This window comes from Eulemur rufifrons, chromosome 2 (genome assembly GCF_041146395.1).
Source record: "Eulemur rufifrons isolate Redbay chromosome 2, OSU_ERuf_1, whole genome shotgun sequence".
Classification (NCBI taxonomy): Eukaryota; Metazoa; Chordata; class Mammalia; order Primates; family Lemuridae; genus Eulemur; species Eulemur rufifrons.
The window spans coordinates 93,421,298-93,439,097 of NC_090984.1; the positions used below are offsets into that span (position 1 = coordinate 93,421,298).

At 45.0% G+C, this 17,800-nt stretch overlaps 1 pseudogene; it reads left to right on the top strand.

Moving 5' to 3' along the window:
• The first annotated feature begins 13,822 nt into the window (after positions 1-13,822).
• LOC138398490 (large ribosomal subunit protein eL42-like) lies at positions 13,823-16,166 on the top strand (annotated as a pseudogene).
• The last annotated feature ends 1,634 nt before the right edge of the window (positions 16,167-17,800 follow it).

A 17,800-nucleotide genomic window follows, 5' to 3' on the forward strand; every position in this document is an offset into this window, starting at 1 on the left:
CATAAAGAGCAGTGGATGCATTCCAGAGGTCTTTAGGAGGACTGGGAGCTATAATTGACAGGACTTGGTTACAGATTGGATTTAAGGGGAAAATGAAAATAAAGAATCAGGCTGGGAGTAGTGGCTCATGCCTGTAATCCTAGCACTCTGGGAGGCTGAGGCGGGAGGATCGCTTGAGGCCAGGAGTTTGAGAACAGGCTGAGTAAGAGCGAGATCCTATCTCAACAAAAAATAGAAAAATTATCCAGGCATGATGGTGCACTCCTGTAGTCCCAGCTACTTGGGGGGCCAAGGCAGGAGGATGACTTGAGCCCAGGAGTTTGAGGCTGCAGTGAGCTACGATGATACCACTGCACTCCAGCCTAGGTGACACAGAGTGAGACCTTGTCTCAAAAGAAATAAAAAATAGAAAAAGAGGCCGGGCGCGGTGGCTCACGCCTGTAATCCTAGCACTCTGGGAGGCCGAGGCGGGTGGATCGCTTGAGGTCAGGAGTTCGAGACCAGCCGGAGCAAGAGAAAGACCCCGTCTCTACTAAAAATAGAAAGAAATTATATGGACAACTAAAAATCTATATAGAAAAAATTAGCCGGGCATAGTGGCGCATGCCTGTAGTCCCAGCTACTCGGGAGGCTGAGGCAGTAGGATTGCTTAAGCCCAGGAGTTTGAGGTTGCTGTGAGCTAGGCTGACACCACGGCACTCATACTAGCCAGGGCAACAAAGCGACACTCTGTCTCAAAAAAAAAAAAAAATAGAAAAAGAAAGAAAGTGAAGAATCAGTAATGGTAAACAAACATGAAGAGCAGCTTCTGGTGTGGGTAACTGAGGTAGGAAGAGAAACTGGACCAGATAGGAGTAAAGATGAAAATTTTACTCTGGGACAAGTTGAGTTTGAGGTGTATGTGGGCTAGCCAAGCAGAGATGTCAAGAAGACAAAAGAGAGAGATCTGGGCTGGAGACAGAATTAGATGTCATCAGCATCCAGACAGAATCAACGCCCTAGGCAAATGTCAACTCCGTGAGAGCTGGGACTTTGACTCTCTTCACCACTGTGGTACTCTTAGGGCTTAGAACATTGCCTGACTTATGATGGGTGCTCAGCAAATATTTGTGGAGTGAAGGAGTGGATGAGATCACTCAAGGAAAGTAAGGAAAGAGGGAGGCCCAGGACAGAAAGCCAAGATGCACCACCCCTGCACAGGAGACAGAGAGAGAGAGAGAGAGAGAGAGAAAGCCTTGTCAAGGGCACAGAGAGGAAGCGGTCAGGGAGGGAGAAGCCAGGCGAGGAGAGGTGGGAAGTGGTGAATAACGTCAGAGCTGTCAAGAATAAGTCAAAGGGGTAACAAGGGTCAGGGAGACTTTGGTGACAAGGAGGTCACTGGTAACCTTCCTGAGGTTGTTTTTACTGACACATCGGAAATAAAAGCCACATTTTAGAGGACTGAGGAGTGACCCAGAAAGGCGTAAAGGGAGACATGGGGTCACATAACCCTTTCAGGAAGTGTGACTGTGAAGTAGGCATAAAAAAAAAGTGAAAATAGGACACTTTTAAAACAAGAGGTAGAGACTTAAGAATGTTCTCCTGATGTTGAGAAAGAACAGCAGAGAGGAAGGGATAAAAATTTAAGAACAGGAGAGGAGAACTGTTAGTGAGGGGTCCCTGAGGAGGTGGGGAGGGATGGGGTTTCCTTCTAGATGGAGGAAGTGGTTCAGGTCAGGGAACATTGCTAGTCAGCAGGCAAATGCAAATTAAAACAATTACATATCCATTAGAATAGCTGAAATTAAACTACCAATGACATCAAATGTTAATGAGGATGTGAAGCAACTGGAATGCTCATAGATCATTTTGGAAAACAGTTTGGGAGTTTCTTACAGTTAGATAAGCACATACTCTGTGACCCAGCAATTAAATGTCTAGGTATTTTCCCAAGAGAAATAAAAACGTATGTCCACAAAGAGACTTCCAAGAATGTTGCTAGCTATACCAGTTAACTAGCTGAATGCCTATATTAGTCAGGGTTCTCCAGAGAAACAGAACCAATAAAGATATACATTATATCTATATGTCTACCTACTTACATACATACATACACACACACACAGATATGAGATTTATTATAAGGAATTGGTTCATGTGATTAAGAAGGCTGAGCAGTCCCAAGATCTAGTGTTGGCAAGCTGGAGAGGCAGGACAGCTGATAGTATGTTTCCAGTCTGAGTCTGAGTCCAAAGACTGAAGAAGACTGATGTCCCAGCATGAAGTCATTCAGGCCAAGAGAGTGAATTCTCCCTTACTTAGCCTTTTGTTCTAGTCAGGCCTTCAGTAGATTGGATGAGTCCCACCCACACTGGGGAGGGCAATTTGCTTTACTTAGCTTACCTGTTCTAATGTTAATTTCATTCAGGAACACCTTCACAGACCCAGAATAATGTTTAGCCAAATACCTGGGCACCCTGTGGCCCAGTCAAATTGACATATAAAATTCGCCATCACAAGTGCACCCCTTATCAACTTGGCCCCCATATACATCTCCTTAAACCATACCTAATTTGCAAATAAAGGCAGAAACAAGGTCATAATTCCACCTGACCTGATACAACTATCCTGAATACAAGCAAAAACACACTAACCTCTTTCCCAGAAGAGGAGCTAAAGTCCTTGAGTGATATTTACTTTCTCCTTGATATTATGTAACTTAAATACTATGATATAAAATAACAATACAGAAAACTATGATAAAAAGTCAATACATCTTATGTTAGGTGTTAAGGGAATAAGAGAAGGAAGAAAAAGATATTTACTTAGCATATATATATAGATTAGTATATATGTATATATGCACACATGCAAACCTATTAATAACAAAATAAGGAGGAAATACTCATGCCAATTACTGTCCTCATTTCTGTAACTGGTTGCATAGTTGTAGCTTCTTCCACTACCCATTCTGTATTGCCTTTGCCTTCAGCAAGCACCTCAGCTGGTCATTGTCCTTTACCTTGTGAAGTGACCCAAGCCTTCACTCCTGCAGGCTGTGGGCCATTGTAGTCCTGATTGGGTTGTTGTAGCTTTCCGTTGACCTTTATCACAGGGCATGCCCTAAGGGATCTCCAGACAAACTCTTCCATATCCCACTGTGGAGTGACAGTCCAGTTTCCCCTTGGTAGTCAGGATTAATCACCCCAGCCAGCACAGTAACTCCTTTCTTTGTCTGTTGATTCAGAGGCATAAGGAGTCCAAGTGGCCAGGCAGCAGTCTTAACTTTCAGTTCAATGGAATCATTGTTGTGTCTCCTGGTGGAAACATTCCTCCCTTTGGAACTAGGACTACTAACTAGTTGTTAGTAGTTAACTAGATGTTAAGCCAGCGGAACATAACATCATGAGAACAGGAACCAAAAATTCTGCTAGTGGGTCACGAGAGGTAATAGTGGGTGGTGCCACTCTCACTTCCACTCCTTGATTCCCCAACCTGTGAATCTTGGCTATAAGAGCAACAGCATGATATATTAAATGCTGATTCAGATCATATACAGCCTTCTGGAGAACCTTGCCACAGACCTATAAGGTATTGCCACCTAGCTGGTGCTGTAACTGAACCTTCCAAAGGCCATTCCACTGTACCATCAAACCAGCTGTTTGGATGGTGGAGAACATGGTAAGATCAGTGAATTCCATGAGCATGGGCTCACTGCCACACTTCTTTTGCTGTGAAGTGAGTTCCGTGATCAAAAGCAATGCTGTGTAGAATGTCACGATGGTGGATAAGGCATTCTGTAAGTCTGTGGGTGGTAGTCTTGGCAGAAGCATTGTATGCAGGGAAGGCAAATCCATATTCAGAGTTAGTGTCAAGTCCAATAAGAACAAAATGTTACCCCTTCTATGATAGAAGCAGTCAAATGTAATCAACCTGCTGCCAGGTAGCTGTCTGATCAGTCCAAAGAATGGTGGCATATCAGGGACTCAGTGTTGGTCTCTGCTGCTGGCAGATGGGGCACTCAGTAGTCAGGTCAGCCTTGGTGAGTGGAAGTCCATATTGCTGAGCCCATGAATACCCTCCATCCCTGCCACCATGGCCACTTTGTTCATGAGCCCATCAAGCAATGACAGGGATATATGGGGAAAACGGCTGACCGGAGTCCACAGAACAGGTCATGCTAATGATTTGACTATTAAAATCCTCCTCTGTTGAGGTCACACTTTGGTAAGTAGTCACATGGGACACGAATATCTTTATATCTTTTTTCCATTCATAGAGGTATATCCACATACCTCTTCCCCAAGTTTCCTTGTCACCGATTTTCCAATCAGGTTCCTTCCGAGTCCCTGACCGTCCAGCCAAACCAATAGCCATAGACCAAGAATCTGTATATAATTGCATGTCTGGCTATTTCTCTTTCCAAGCAAAGTGAACAACCACTGCTCAACGTTCTGTGCATTGGGATGATTTTCCTTCACCGGTGTCCTTCAGGGATGTCCCAGAAAGGGGCTGTAGTGCTACAGCTGTCCACTTTCAGTGGTGCCTGCAGACGGTACAGAACCATCTGTAAACTAGGCCTTGGTCTTCTTGTCTTCTATCAACTGATCCTGGGGCACTCCCTGTAGGTCACAGGTGCAGGATGTGAGGGAGAAGGCAGTGTAGCAAGAGTAGGAACAATGGACATTTGGGCCACTTCATGTAACTTACTTGTGCCTTCGGAGCCTGCTTGGGCCTGATCATGTTATACCACTTCCATTTGATGATGGAGTGTTGTCATGCACACCCAGCTTTATGGCTTGGGGGGTCAGATAACACCCAGTTCGTGATGGGCAGCTCAGGTCACATGGTGGCTCATGATCAAGCATTCAGTTTCTGCTAAGGCCCAGTAGCAGGCCGGAGCTGTCTTTCAAAAGGAGAGTTTCTATGTTCAGATGATAGCAGGGCCTTGCTCCAAATTCCTAAAGGCCTACACTCCCTACAGGGGCCCGCCAAAGGCTCAAACAGCATTCCTACCTCCTGTCGACCTTCAAGCACCATTAGATCTGCTGGGTCATATGGCCCAAGTGGCAGAGCAGCTTGCACAGCAACATGGATCTCTTTGAGAGCCTTGTCTTATTTGGGGCCCCACTGAACACTAGCAGCCTTTTGGGGCACTAGGTAAATGGGGCAGAGTTACGTACCCAGGTGAGGAACATGTTGCCTCCAAAATCCAAAGAGGCCCACTAAGCATTATTCCTTTTCTTTGGTTGAGGAGGGGCAGAGGCAACAACATATCCTTCACCTTGGAAGGGATATCTCAACATGCCCCACAATACTGGGCCCCTAGAAATTTCACTGAATGAATCCACATCAGCAATGAAACTACCTCTGGTACAGCAGCTGCAGTTGAAGTCACCACCTGGTTAAGTTTACAGTAATCCACTGTCATTCTCCAAGATCCATCCGTCTTCCACACAGGACAAGTAGGCATGTCGAATGGGGATGTGGTGGACATCCCCACCCCGGCAACCTTGATGGAGTTACAATCTCTGCAATCCCTCAGGAATTCAGTATTGCTTTTAGTTTATTATTAATCTTTTTCTAGGCAGAGGCAGTTCTAGTGGCTTCCACTTGGCCTTTCCCACCATAATAACCCTCTCTGCACAGGTCAGGGAACGAATGTAGGGATTCTGTCAGCTGCTGAGGATAGTATTCCAAGTGTGCATTTTTGGAGCTGGGGAAATAACCACTGGATGGGTTTAAGGGCCCCCCACACCCACTGCATTTATATCATGGACCTGGGGAAAAAGCTTGAGCTGCATTCACATGTGTGATTCATAAACTGAGTCTGAGAGCCTTTCAGGCTATGAGAAGGGGAGGCAGGGGTTCGAAAGAAAGAATTCAACATAAATGAAAAAGTGACCAAACTCAACCGTGGGGTGGGGAAGGTGTCTGTGTGACTGTACAGTGAGCAAGGCTGTGTTTGGGAGGTGGAAAGTATTTGTAAATGTTCTTTGTGGCTGACACTTTAGCTTGTCTTTAAGCCAACAATGGCAATCCCATTACCCTTGCCAGAGACTGGCTTCAGCATGGGCACGTACCCCATTCCGGCCAATGATACATGAAGGGGATTCTACAGGGGATTTCTGAAAAAAGCTTCCATGCTTCTAAGAAGCAGACACAGGGAGAGAGTCCTTTTCTTCCCCTGGATGTTATTGTGTCTGGTGCAGACTTCTTGTTACCACGAAGGGAACCAGCTGGAGGACAAAGCCAATATCCTGAGGACACGAAGACAGAGAGATGAAGATAGCCTGGGTCATTGAGGACACCCTAAGCCACTCATGGAGCCACTGCACCTGGAACCCACTATGTCTAGACTTAGTATTATGTGAGATAACACATTTCCTCCCATGTTTCAATCTGGGTTTTCTATTACTTGCTGCTAAAGCACCCTAACTAACTAAGTAGGAGACTGGATTTTCTACATTAGCTGGTAGGAGCTTAGAGCTAATAAGATTTTGGTATTAAGGAGATGTCACTGCTATCTTCACAGGCTGGTGAGACCAATACAATGGGGTCATTCATTCCTCTATACACGTCAGGGGTAACTCTTACTCCACAGCCCAGCCAAGCTAGGAAAATTATATGTCCCTGTCTTCTGTTTCTATTTCTCTATTTTTTGTTTGTTTTTTAAACCAGAGTAAATCTGACTTTGAGCCCCCAATCCTGTTCAGTGGGCAGACTATTAATCTGCCATTCTGGGGGCTCAACCTCTCCCGTGAAAGATTGTGCTCAACTGGGCAAAAGCATGGTGATGTCCCACCCATGCCAAGTTTTCCTCTGATGCCTCAGATCCCTTCCAGTTTGGTGATTTTGCTGTTTCTGAGTCACACTTGGGGCCCCGGCATTTTTGGTGAGACAGGAAACCCAATGCCAAAGGACTCGAGTCCCCTGAGATCTGGCTGTTTCCTTGGTCCCTGGAATGGGTTCCATTCGCAGGCTCAGGGTTGTGTTCATCTTTTACTATTTTTCTAGTCTTTGAGCACTCTCCTTTCTCTCTCTTTGCCCTTCAAGGCTCTCCTCCCCCGCCCCCTCCTCCCTCTCTCCCTCTGGGGTCTGCGTCATCTCACCAATGAGCCAGGGCTTCCACCCAAGGCAGGAAGATCTGTTATCTCCAAGCAGCTTCTGCTTTCTGTCCTGCAAGGATTTCTGAGGCAAGAAAAACCCAAAAGCCTGACGAGCAGCGCCTGCTTGGAAAGAGAAGGCAATGGAAAAACACAGCAGACAAATTAGTATCTTAATTGTCTTGTCACAGGTACCTCAGAGGTGACATGGACGAACACAGACCCAAAGGAGGGCTGGCTCCATGCTGAGTGGCAGCGAGCCAGCCAATGAGAGTGTGACAAAGACAAAGAAGGCGGGTGCTAAGCACTGCTGGGGAAACTTTCCTGGTAACTTGCGGAACCTGCCTGACAGCCAGAGCCTTGGGACAGGGCTGCCTCTGTCCTATCTCCAGGCCTGGGGTGTCCTAAAAATACATTTCTATCCCCACGAGCATTCTGCCTGTGCTCTACCTTGTGGTCACACATGGAGGGCTGCTAGGGCTACAAATCTCACCAGGGTGTGCAAAGGGTCAAGTAAGGTGACATGTGAAAGGTCTCGGGATTGCTCCATGAGAGGGAAACCCTGGTAGCCCATACAGGGCTGGAGCAGCTCCTTCTCCTCCCCAGCCTCCTCCCTGGAGGTCACCCATTTTACAGCCCTGGTGGTCCTCTGCGGCCTATATCTGCCACAGCCCTCCAGGTGGCACTGGGATCCCTGGTTTTCTGGACTTGCCTCAGAGGTAAACAAGAGCAGATGCCCATGCAGCTTGGATTTAGATAGTATCTTTCCACCCGGAGCTGAAAGGACCTTTGAAATCATTAACACCGCTCCCTAATCTTATAAGTAAGGGCTCAGAGAGGCCAAGAGACTTGGCCAAGGCCACCTGAAATTACAAGGAAACACAGCCAGGGCTCCTTTCCTCTCTCAGCCCTTCCTTATCACCCTGATCTCCCAATCCTGTTCTGGAGCTCAATTGCCCCTCAGGTGCTTTTCAATGATTTACCTGTCCTGTCTTAGTGCTGCCTCTGAGGCCAACACACCTTGCCCTTCCTGCTGACTGTGGCTCCCTCCAGGCTGTTGGGGTGTCAGATGATTAACCCAAGGACAAGGAAGGGCATGTAGAGTCCACAGGCCTCAGATCTTAGACTAGGATCTTGCATAGTTGTCCTCAGAGCATTTTTGAAGGAAAATGGGACTGTAGGTTACTCAGAAGACAGCCCTGGGCATTTCCTAGTTTACAGGTATCTTCTGGGCATGCTCATTTGTGACTTTCTGACCAAAGTATTTCAGCCTGAAGATGACCTTTAATCAAACTGTGGAGCAAACAGGTCTGGGGGCTTTTGTCTGCCATTGTTTGGATTGCTTTATTTATTTATTTATTTATTCTAGAAACACGGTCTCACTCTGTCACCTAGGCTTGGAGTACAGTGGCATGATCATAGCTCATTGCAGCCTTGAACTCCTTTTGCTCAAGTGATCCTCCTGCCCCAGCCTCCCAAAGTGCTGGGATTACAGGTGTGAGCCACCACACTTGGCTTTGAATGATTTAATAACTAATAAATCATATATTCTGAGGCTACCTTATGTTCCAGGTCACTACCTGTGTGCAGCATTTTATAATTCAGAATGTATTATTTCATTAGCTTTCTGAGATTCTTTGGGTACTACTGTACCCATTTCTCAGGCATGGAAACTATGAGCCAGCAAGGTTAGATGACCAGCAGGTTGATTATTTCAACCTGAAATAATCAAAAGGATCAGAATCCAGCTTTGAAGAGGCTATTCAAGCATAAAGCTGGGAATAGCCATTTCAGTAACACAGACTCCAAAGGAATGGGGTCAGTGCTTCTAAGTTAAAAGTTAAGATGTTGCCTATATAGGCAGAAAACAAAGAAATTTAGTAGGATTATAACATTTTCTACACAAATCTGGTTTATGAGTTACAGCAATTTAATTAGTTACAGTTTGGTTTTTGGCTTGTTTTCATTTGCTTTCCAATTTAAAAGAGTATATTTAACATTTCATCTTAAGACAATGTGATAGTCATGCAGTTTTTTGTGTACGAGAGGAAAAGGGGAAGTTAATCTATAATGAAGATCAACAGTGAGGAGGGAAGGGGTCTTCCCTGGTGACTTTTAGTCATTTGCAACATTTTACAAAACAATGCAGGTAAGGAAGAAGGCTAATCTATAATCAGAGGAACAAAGGTTACAGCTTCCTAGGTTACTGCTGTCCATCACTGACTCAGGCCCATAATCATATTCCTTTAAGGCACAAAATAACTGACAGTCCCAACAGTTTAGATTTTGAGTTACTTATTTTTACAGCTACAACTAAGATGATACCCTGGACACTAGCACAGCAATCTCGTCTCTGGTCCTCCGGTAGGTGCATACTGGCCATGTGGTCTGCAGGGGAGCAGGTAGGGGTGGGGGCGGTGAGGGGAGCTGCCCACCTTGGCAGAAGTGCTGATAAAATATTTGGGACAGACATTTTCAGGACAGGCAGACTAGGAGATGTTTTGTTTGAAAACCACCGAAGTTACTGCAGAGCAGCTCTGTTTATTCCATGATCCTCAGCTGCAAGCTTCCCATCCTTTGCTTTGCTCCTGGTTGTTTCTTTGACTCCATGATTTGGGCTCTTAGCTCAAACCAGGTCTTACTCCAGTGCAGCTGAATTTTATCCCCATGCCTCCCTTTGGACCATTAGCGACAGTCTCCGCCCGGGCCCCGGGGCTTTCAGCTGCCCCTGTTGGTTTCGATGTCACCAGTGAGTGGCACACCTCTCTAGCTGCTGACCAAACATGAGTGGCCCCATTTAATTATTCTCCTGTGTTCAAGCATCTCGGAGCAGTTGGTGAGAGAGTCAAGTGTAAAAGATACCAAGTGATCTCTACCCAAAGGCAAATCCCCCAGCTGCAAAAGGGCCTACAGAGGCTGTGGAATCAAAGTTCAGGATAATTAGGATCAGTAAAGTCCAGGCCAAGGACCTCTGGCCAGAGGTGCATGTCTTCCTGACCTCTGATGACTCCTTATGCCAGTTCATTCTTCCATCATCCAATACGGGTGGCCTTCAAACTTGCATGGGTGGATCATCACCAGGGAAGCTGTTTAAGTTACAAATACCTTTGCCCCCCTAAACTTGCAGAATCAGACACTTTAGGTTAGGATTAAAGACCGCATGTTTAACAAACACCTTGGGGCATTCTGATGCCAGTAGCCTACAGAGCACACTGTAAGAAACATCAGTGTACTGGGTTGGAACCCACTTGCTATGCAAGTTTGGGCAAAGCTCTTACCCGCTATAAAATGGGCGTAAGAGTACCTACTTCATGGGGCAGTTGTAAGGATTAAGTGAGAGGATGGAAAGCAAAGCACTTGGCACAATGTCATATATAGTAAGCATGCAAAAATGTTAACTGTTAGTACTACTATGATTATTTTAATTGTGTCACTGTTCAGCTAAACTCCCTGGTACTACTGACTGCTTCATATCTCTCCCTGGTCTGAGATCTCTGTTAGTCCTCTGCCTCAACTGTCTACTTCCTGATCTCATCAAACAGATTTATTATCGCTTACTCCTGAGCATAAACTAAAATTCCAGGACTGCTGCTGCCCTCCTGCACAGCCACAGACAGACACACAGACACACAGACACACACACACACACACACACACACCTGACCCATGCTCCAGCTCTGCACATTCCCTCCTGCAAATTCTGGTTGTCAAGGTGTTGAGGGTGTTGACAGAAGTTGTCTTTGGGTGGGCGAGATTGTAGGTGGGTATTTTTTTAATTTCCTTTCATTGTTTGTTTGTGTTTTCTGATTTGTCACAGGCATGTATTGCATTTGTACCAAGAAAAAATTTATTTTTAATTTTTGTAAAATCTAGTTGTTGCCATGCCTAGAACACTTGCCCCCAAAAGTTCTGCTGCGTTCCAAGTGTTCCTTTTAACTCCCCACCCCCTCAGCACCTCTCTTCTTTGTGCTCTGTGCTTCGTTTGCATTCGCTAGTGAGTTGCTAGGTAGGCACTTTTTAATGGGATGAGCATCCTTGGGTAGGCAGTAGGCACTTTGAGGGTAGGCTGTATCCTTTCTTCTGTGGAAATAGCTCGAATGTTTCTTAGCTGACTTCAGCTCTCCACCCTTCTCTCGGTACCATCGAGCCCAGGTGACTGTGAGAAGTCGAGAGTGCCTGGTTAGAGCAGGGCTTGGTTCTACTGTGTTGAATTTCCCGTTACTCCCATTTTAAACTCCCTGACACTTGGCCTAGCAGCAGAGTGCCATCTCTGGACAACTTCGATGGATGCACAGGGAGCTTTCAGCAGAGATTGGCTGTATCACAGGGCGTGGGGGCCTTAAGTCTCAGTGTCTTAGCCTGGTCAGGAATTTAACCCAGATCTTGCACAATCTCCAGACATCATTTTCTCACTGGTTTTCTTCAAGCCCCTCGTGGCTCTGGGAGGCTTGATAGAGTCTGAGTTAAGACTCATTCACTCATCCAGTGTATATTTAAGCATCAAACATGATTAAAAACAGATATGATTCAGAACATGGGCTTGAGATTAAGCAGACCTGGGTTTAAATTCCAGCTCTGGTCCTTAACTAACTATGGAGCAAGTTATTTAACTTCTTCTAGTCTCAGTTTCCTTGACTGGAAAATGGGGACAGAAATTGTGTCTGCTTGACAGGATTATTGTGAGAATTAAGGAAAATAATGCATATAAAGTGCTGGGGTGCTCAGTAATTGGTAACGATCATGTGATGACAAAAATAAAGGAGAGACATCACCTCTGACTTGGAAAAGCTTTTTTTCTCAAAGAGGAGAAAGCAAGCTACCTGTGTGACACAGACAGAGTCTAAAGTGACATACTCACAGGCAGGGAGAGGCACACAGTGTATGGAAGTGCTGGGAGCGTCATGCTCAGGGAAAGAGTCTGAGAAGTCTTCAGCAGGGAGGTAAGTCTCGAGTGGGTCCGCAAGGGCAGGTGGACAGTGCAGAGGTAGTCAGGGGCTGGCACAGTGTGAAGGAGAGATGGCAGGTGGGCTGGAGGGTAGGAGCTAGTGACAGGGCTGTGGATACTGCCCTACAGGCTAGTGGTTAAGAGCTCAAGCGCTGGAGTCAATAGGACCTGTATTTAAGTCATTCAATAACTATGTGATCTTGGGAAAGTAGACTGGGTGGCTTATGAACAAGGAAAATTTATGTCTCACATTTTGGGGGCCAGGAAGTCCAAGATCAAGGCTCTGGCAGAGTCAGGGTCTGGTGAGGGCCCACTTTCTGGGTCATAGGTGACTGTCTTCTCACTGTGTTGTCACAAGGTAGAAAGGTGAGGGAATGTCTCTGGAGTCTCTTTTATAAGACCACTAATCCCATTCATGAGGGCTCTGCCTTCATGGCCTGATCACCTCCCAAAGGCCCCACCTCCAAATACCAACACCTTGGGGGTGAGGTTTCAACACAAGTGAATTTTGGGAGGACACGACCATTTGGACCATAGCAGTTACTTATAAACCCATACTTGGCCTTGTTTTCTAGAAGAATCCCATTGCATCATCCATTCAGGTATCCCATGTATTTGGATACCTGCATTCATTCATCTATTACATAAAAAAATATATAATACATACATTATGTGTAATAATAATAGCTGACACTTAAATAGCATAATCTACATGCCAAGCATTGTTCTAAGTACTTGATATGTATAAAACTCATTTAATCTTCCCAATAATGCTGTGACATAGGTACTATTATTATCCATATTTTGTAGAGGATAAAATTGAGATCCAGAGAAGTTAAGCAGCTTGCTCAAGGTTACACAGCTAGTAAGTGACAGAACTAGAATTTTTGGTCCCAGAGAGTCTAGCTTAGAATCCATGCTCTTAACTACATGGCTATTGAACAACCATGCTATTGGCAAAAACTTAAGAATGGAGGGACAAAAATATAAAGGAAACACTGATCCTGCCCAAAGGGAGACAGTATGGAGAAGGAGTGATAAGACACTTACAGTGAGATCACACCACCCAAGGCAGTGTGATCATGCTTCCTGGAGATCTAGGTAGAGCCAACGTGGGCCTCTTGGCATGCCTGAGTTATCTGTCACCTGTGATCAGCTTGGGTCATCACATGAAGTCCCTGTTGCAGCCTCTCTAAAGTTAGTTAACAGACTAACTTAGTGCCTTGCTAATACCTTTTTGCCACAGGTATCAGCACAGTGGGTGCTCCTGGCCCAGTGGAAGGCTAGGTGATAGAATGCAGTTGGATGGGTGTAAATCCAGCCCTGTACTGATAGAAAAAATAACTCAAAGTACAGACACCCTGAGTGCAGGTTGGGCTGTTGCCTCATTGGGTCACTGTATCATTCACCAGCTGGACACCTATTTTTTCCAAGTTCTCTTCTTTGTGCTAGATATTACCCTGAAAACATGTTTTATTTTTTCCTCCTGAGTGCATCCCACATCCATAGGATTATTTTACTTGGCCCTTCCTGGCTTCAAATGGCTTATGCTTTAGTGACAACATTTAGAATGTTGGAGCTAAAAATGTCCTAGGTAGTGGTATCCTGGATACCAACTTGCAAGAACTGATGATTAAATTTTCAGGAATTTGTAAGCTGATTGTTAAACACAGCCATTCTCACAAAATTGAATTATATAAACTTCCAATCAATAAACTGTATTAGAAACAAAGGTAATAAACATTCAAAACTCATTACATCATAATTGCTTTACTATATGATATGCTACCGCATGGCCAGCTCTGAGTTTGGTGACGTGTGACTTCAGTAAGCTTGAATTTAGCCATGCTGGTAGTATTTACAGCATAGAAATCAGCAAACACTACAAATTAGAACCCCTCCCTCCAAAGCCTCCTGGCAAACATTGCTCAGAACATCACAGACCCTAAAAATAATCAAATGTGATGATTTTCACCCTGGGTTTCAGCCAAGGGGATCCACTGAGGACCTTGGTTGCTGCCTGGAGGAGGCAGGGGAGGTATTCGGCAGGGTGAGAGCAGGCAGGGCTCTGCCCATTGTCCCAGCAACCTGTGTTTGTTTTTAATATGAACTTTTAGGCCAGACCTATGAGTGTTTGTTTTTAATATGAACTTACATGTAAGATTTTGCCTGAGTAAAGTTCTTTCCACAGTTAAAAAAAAAAATTGAAAGTGACTGATCTGGTCTAATCCTCTTACTTTACTGTGCAGAAAACAGACATTATTATGGTTCAGTTCTAGAGCTGACTGACTTTCTGTAGGCTTCCCAGAGCCCAGACCACTGGCTTACACAAGGGAGCTGACATTATGGCACCCATGGCGGGAGCTGGACTCCTGTAGACACAGCCAGGGACTTTTCTGGGCCCTGAGGGAGACTCTGTCTGCTCCTATCAGAGATGTCGTCCTCATCAGAGCCACGTCCGCTGTGCCTCTTTGCCTTGTAGACAGAGTGGACTTTAACCAAATCTTGAAGGTGCTTTCCTCCCATGTGGACACCCTTCTCGATACCTCAGAATGCCTGGTTTTCTGAACCCATCTTCCCTGACTGGTTTGAGGTCTAGTTGAAATCCTTATCCTCACAAACAGGTTTTCAAACTTGCTCCCAACTTTTGGTTGAGGAAATCTGCCTTAAGCCTTAGAAAAACAAACAAAACAAAACACAATAGCTATTTTATTTTTTATTAAGCTGAGCCAGAAATGGATAGCAGGGCCTGCTCAAGGGCAAGTGGATATGTTGGAGTAGTGTGTGTGTGTGTGCACGTGTGTGTGTGTGTGTGTGTGTGTGTGCTGGGAGGGCATTTGATAGGGGAGAGTGGAGAGGTGGTGAAGTGAAGAAAGAAGAGGACATGGGGCTGGAAAGATAAAAAGGAATATTTAAAAGAATCATTTTTAGGGGTAAGAAAATTTAACTCCAGGCATCAAGGAGTATAATAATTTCCTCAGACTTTATAAAGCCTTGCCAATTGCTTCTCTCTAGCAAAACCTAATCTCTCGTGTTATCAGTTGTGCCTTGTTATAGAATCCCAATTACACAGTGCCCAGTACGTACATGCCTGCGTTGCACAAATACACCTTTGTGGTAAAGACCACGATGAATTCTGTAATAAATGTGAAAGTAGCTTGTTAGGGCTGCCATAACAAGATACCACAGACTGGGTAGTTTAAACAACAAGAATTTATTTGCTCACAGTCTGGAGGCTATAATTCTAAGATCAAGGTGTGGTCAGGTTTGGTTTCTTCTGAGACCTGTCTCCTTGTCTTGCAGATGGCTGCCTTCTCGCTGCGACCTCACGTGGTCTTTCTTCTGTGCGTGTGAACACGTCTGGTGTCTCTCTCTGTGTGTCCAAATTTCCTCTTCTTATAAGGACACCGGTCATACTGCAGTAGGGCCCACCCTAGAGACCTCATTTTAACTTAATCACCTCTTCAAGGACCTTATCTCCAAATACAGTTCCATTCTGAGGTACTGAAGGTTAGGACTTCAACTCACGAGTTTTGCGAGGACACAGTCAGCCCATCGCAAATGTTTAGGAACTGTTCATCCTATACTGCATGATATGACCCCAGTCATATATTTAGATGTTCAGGATGCCCCTCATTGACCTCTGAGAGGTTTTATTATCTATATAAATTAATTTCCGTGCCCGGGCTGAGAGTTTATCAGAGGAAGTGACTTTAAAAAAAAAAAATCTCAATTCTTCCTTTTCCTGTTAGGTGTGACCTGAGGTGAGAATTACAGACCCCAAATTTCCTGTTTTCATTGTGTAGACAGCTCTACTGAAAAGAGGGTCAATATATCTAAAACCAGAAGAATTTTCTAGAAGAAGTGTGGCAAGCATCAGCCTCACAGGGTGACCCAGCATAAGAAGGGCGAGGATTCCCTGTGTGCCCAGGGAAAGAGGTGCCATGGCCGGAAGCAGAGGCTATGGGCAAACAGAGCCAATCTTCTGGAAGACGGCTGACACCACAAAGATTGTGCTGAGGCTGGACTGTGCTGGGCCTGACTGCAGGTCCAAGACGATGCTGGCCATTCAGAGATTCAAGCATTTTTATCTGGGAGGAGATAAGAGGAGAATGGGCCAAGTGACCCAGTTCTAAACATTGGGATTTTTTTTTTTCCTGTTCTTTTAATTTTGAGGGGAAGATGTTGAAGCTATAGAAAAATTACCTGTAGGAAAATACAATCATAACCTTACTAAAAAACAAAACAAAACAACAAAGCTTATGTTGGCTTAAAGAATTTTGAAGGTCCCATCTCACCTTCAAATTGTCTTTTTGTCTTGTTTTTACAGAAATTTATTTTTATAGGTGGGAAGTCCTCAAAAGTTTTTCAATATTAGCAGAAGCTACTCATGACGTGGCAACAGGTGCAACAGCTGAGCATGGCTGAAAGTAGGTAACAGGGAAAGATCACTGGCCAAGGCAGAGCGGGTGGGTGAATATCAAACTGTCCCCTATCTAGGACATGTATCGAGTACTTCCTCCCACCTCTTCATGCTTTCCTGAATCCACTAGTATTTGCAAGGCTTTAAAACGGGCTGGGCAACTGCAAACACACAGGTGAGAGATATCAAGTCCCTGCCTTTATGAGTTTATAATTCAGCTGGGTAAACTATTAAAGAAAATAATTAAAAACAACAACAACAACAACAAAAAAAAAACCCCCACAGGCCCTGCCTCACAAGCAGAGAGGATCTTAAAGGGGTCATGGCCAGTAATTCTCTTTGGGCCTGGAATAGTGGTTTCATGCAGTCCCCAGAAAAAGATTTAAAAGCTTGCTGTGTAAGACTGCTATGAGCTGAAGTAAAATTCCTTCCTGTCCCCCCATCACACCCATTCAAATGAATCAGAAACATGAATTTTCGGTATTCCTTTAATGATCTGGGTGGTGAAAAATAAACAAGAAAAAGCACTCCCTGCTCCATTATAAACCATTTGAGGATAAGATCCGAGGTGTGTACTCTATGGTCCGAAGCATTCTTTGCATGAAGTGGATACTCAGTATATATTCACTGATTTGATCTGAATCTCCAAGAGGGAAGATAGTTTAACTAAAACCACTATAATACTCAAAAATGTCATCACTCTGTCAGACTGTGGAAAGAGGTGAGGCCTGACTACCCCAGAAAGAAAGCCCAAGTGACTATGGGGAAGGTGGCACCCTTTTTTCTTCAAGGATGCCCACGAGTCTGTGTTCTTCTTCAAGTAAAGAGCTGGAGACAGGGGGCTGGTGAGCAGTTCCACCTGACCTCTCTATCTCCATTCTAAGGTGTGGACTTGAGTAGCTGTAGCTGTGGTGTAAAGGCCCTGAGGTCTGCTCTCTATCCACAGCGTCCATGGCAAGCCAGGGCTCCCTCTGAGACTGCCACACTCAGAAGTCAAATCAACTCAGTTCAACAGGTATTGTGTTGTAGAAGAGTGCTAGCTTACATTATAATCGGAGAAGAACCTGGCTGGGCGAGGTGGCTCACATCTGTAATCCCAGCACTTTGGAGGCCCAGGTGGGAGGATTGCTTGAGGCCAGGAGTGCAGGACCCTGTCTCTACTAAAAATAGAAAAACAAATTAGCTGGGTGTGGTGGTGCACATCTGTAGTCCCAGCTGAGGCAGGAGGCTAGCTTGAGCCCAGGAGTTCAAGGTTACAATGAGCTGTAATCATACCACTGTATTCCAGCCTGGGCAACAGAGAGAGAATCCATCTCTAAAAAAATTTTTTTGATTAAAAAAATACAG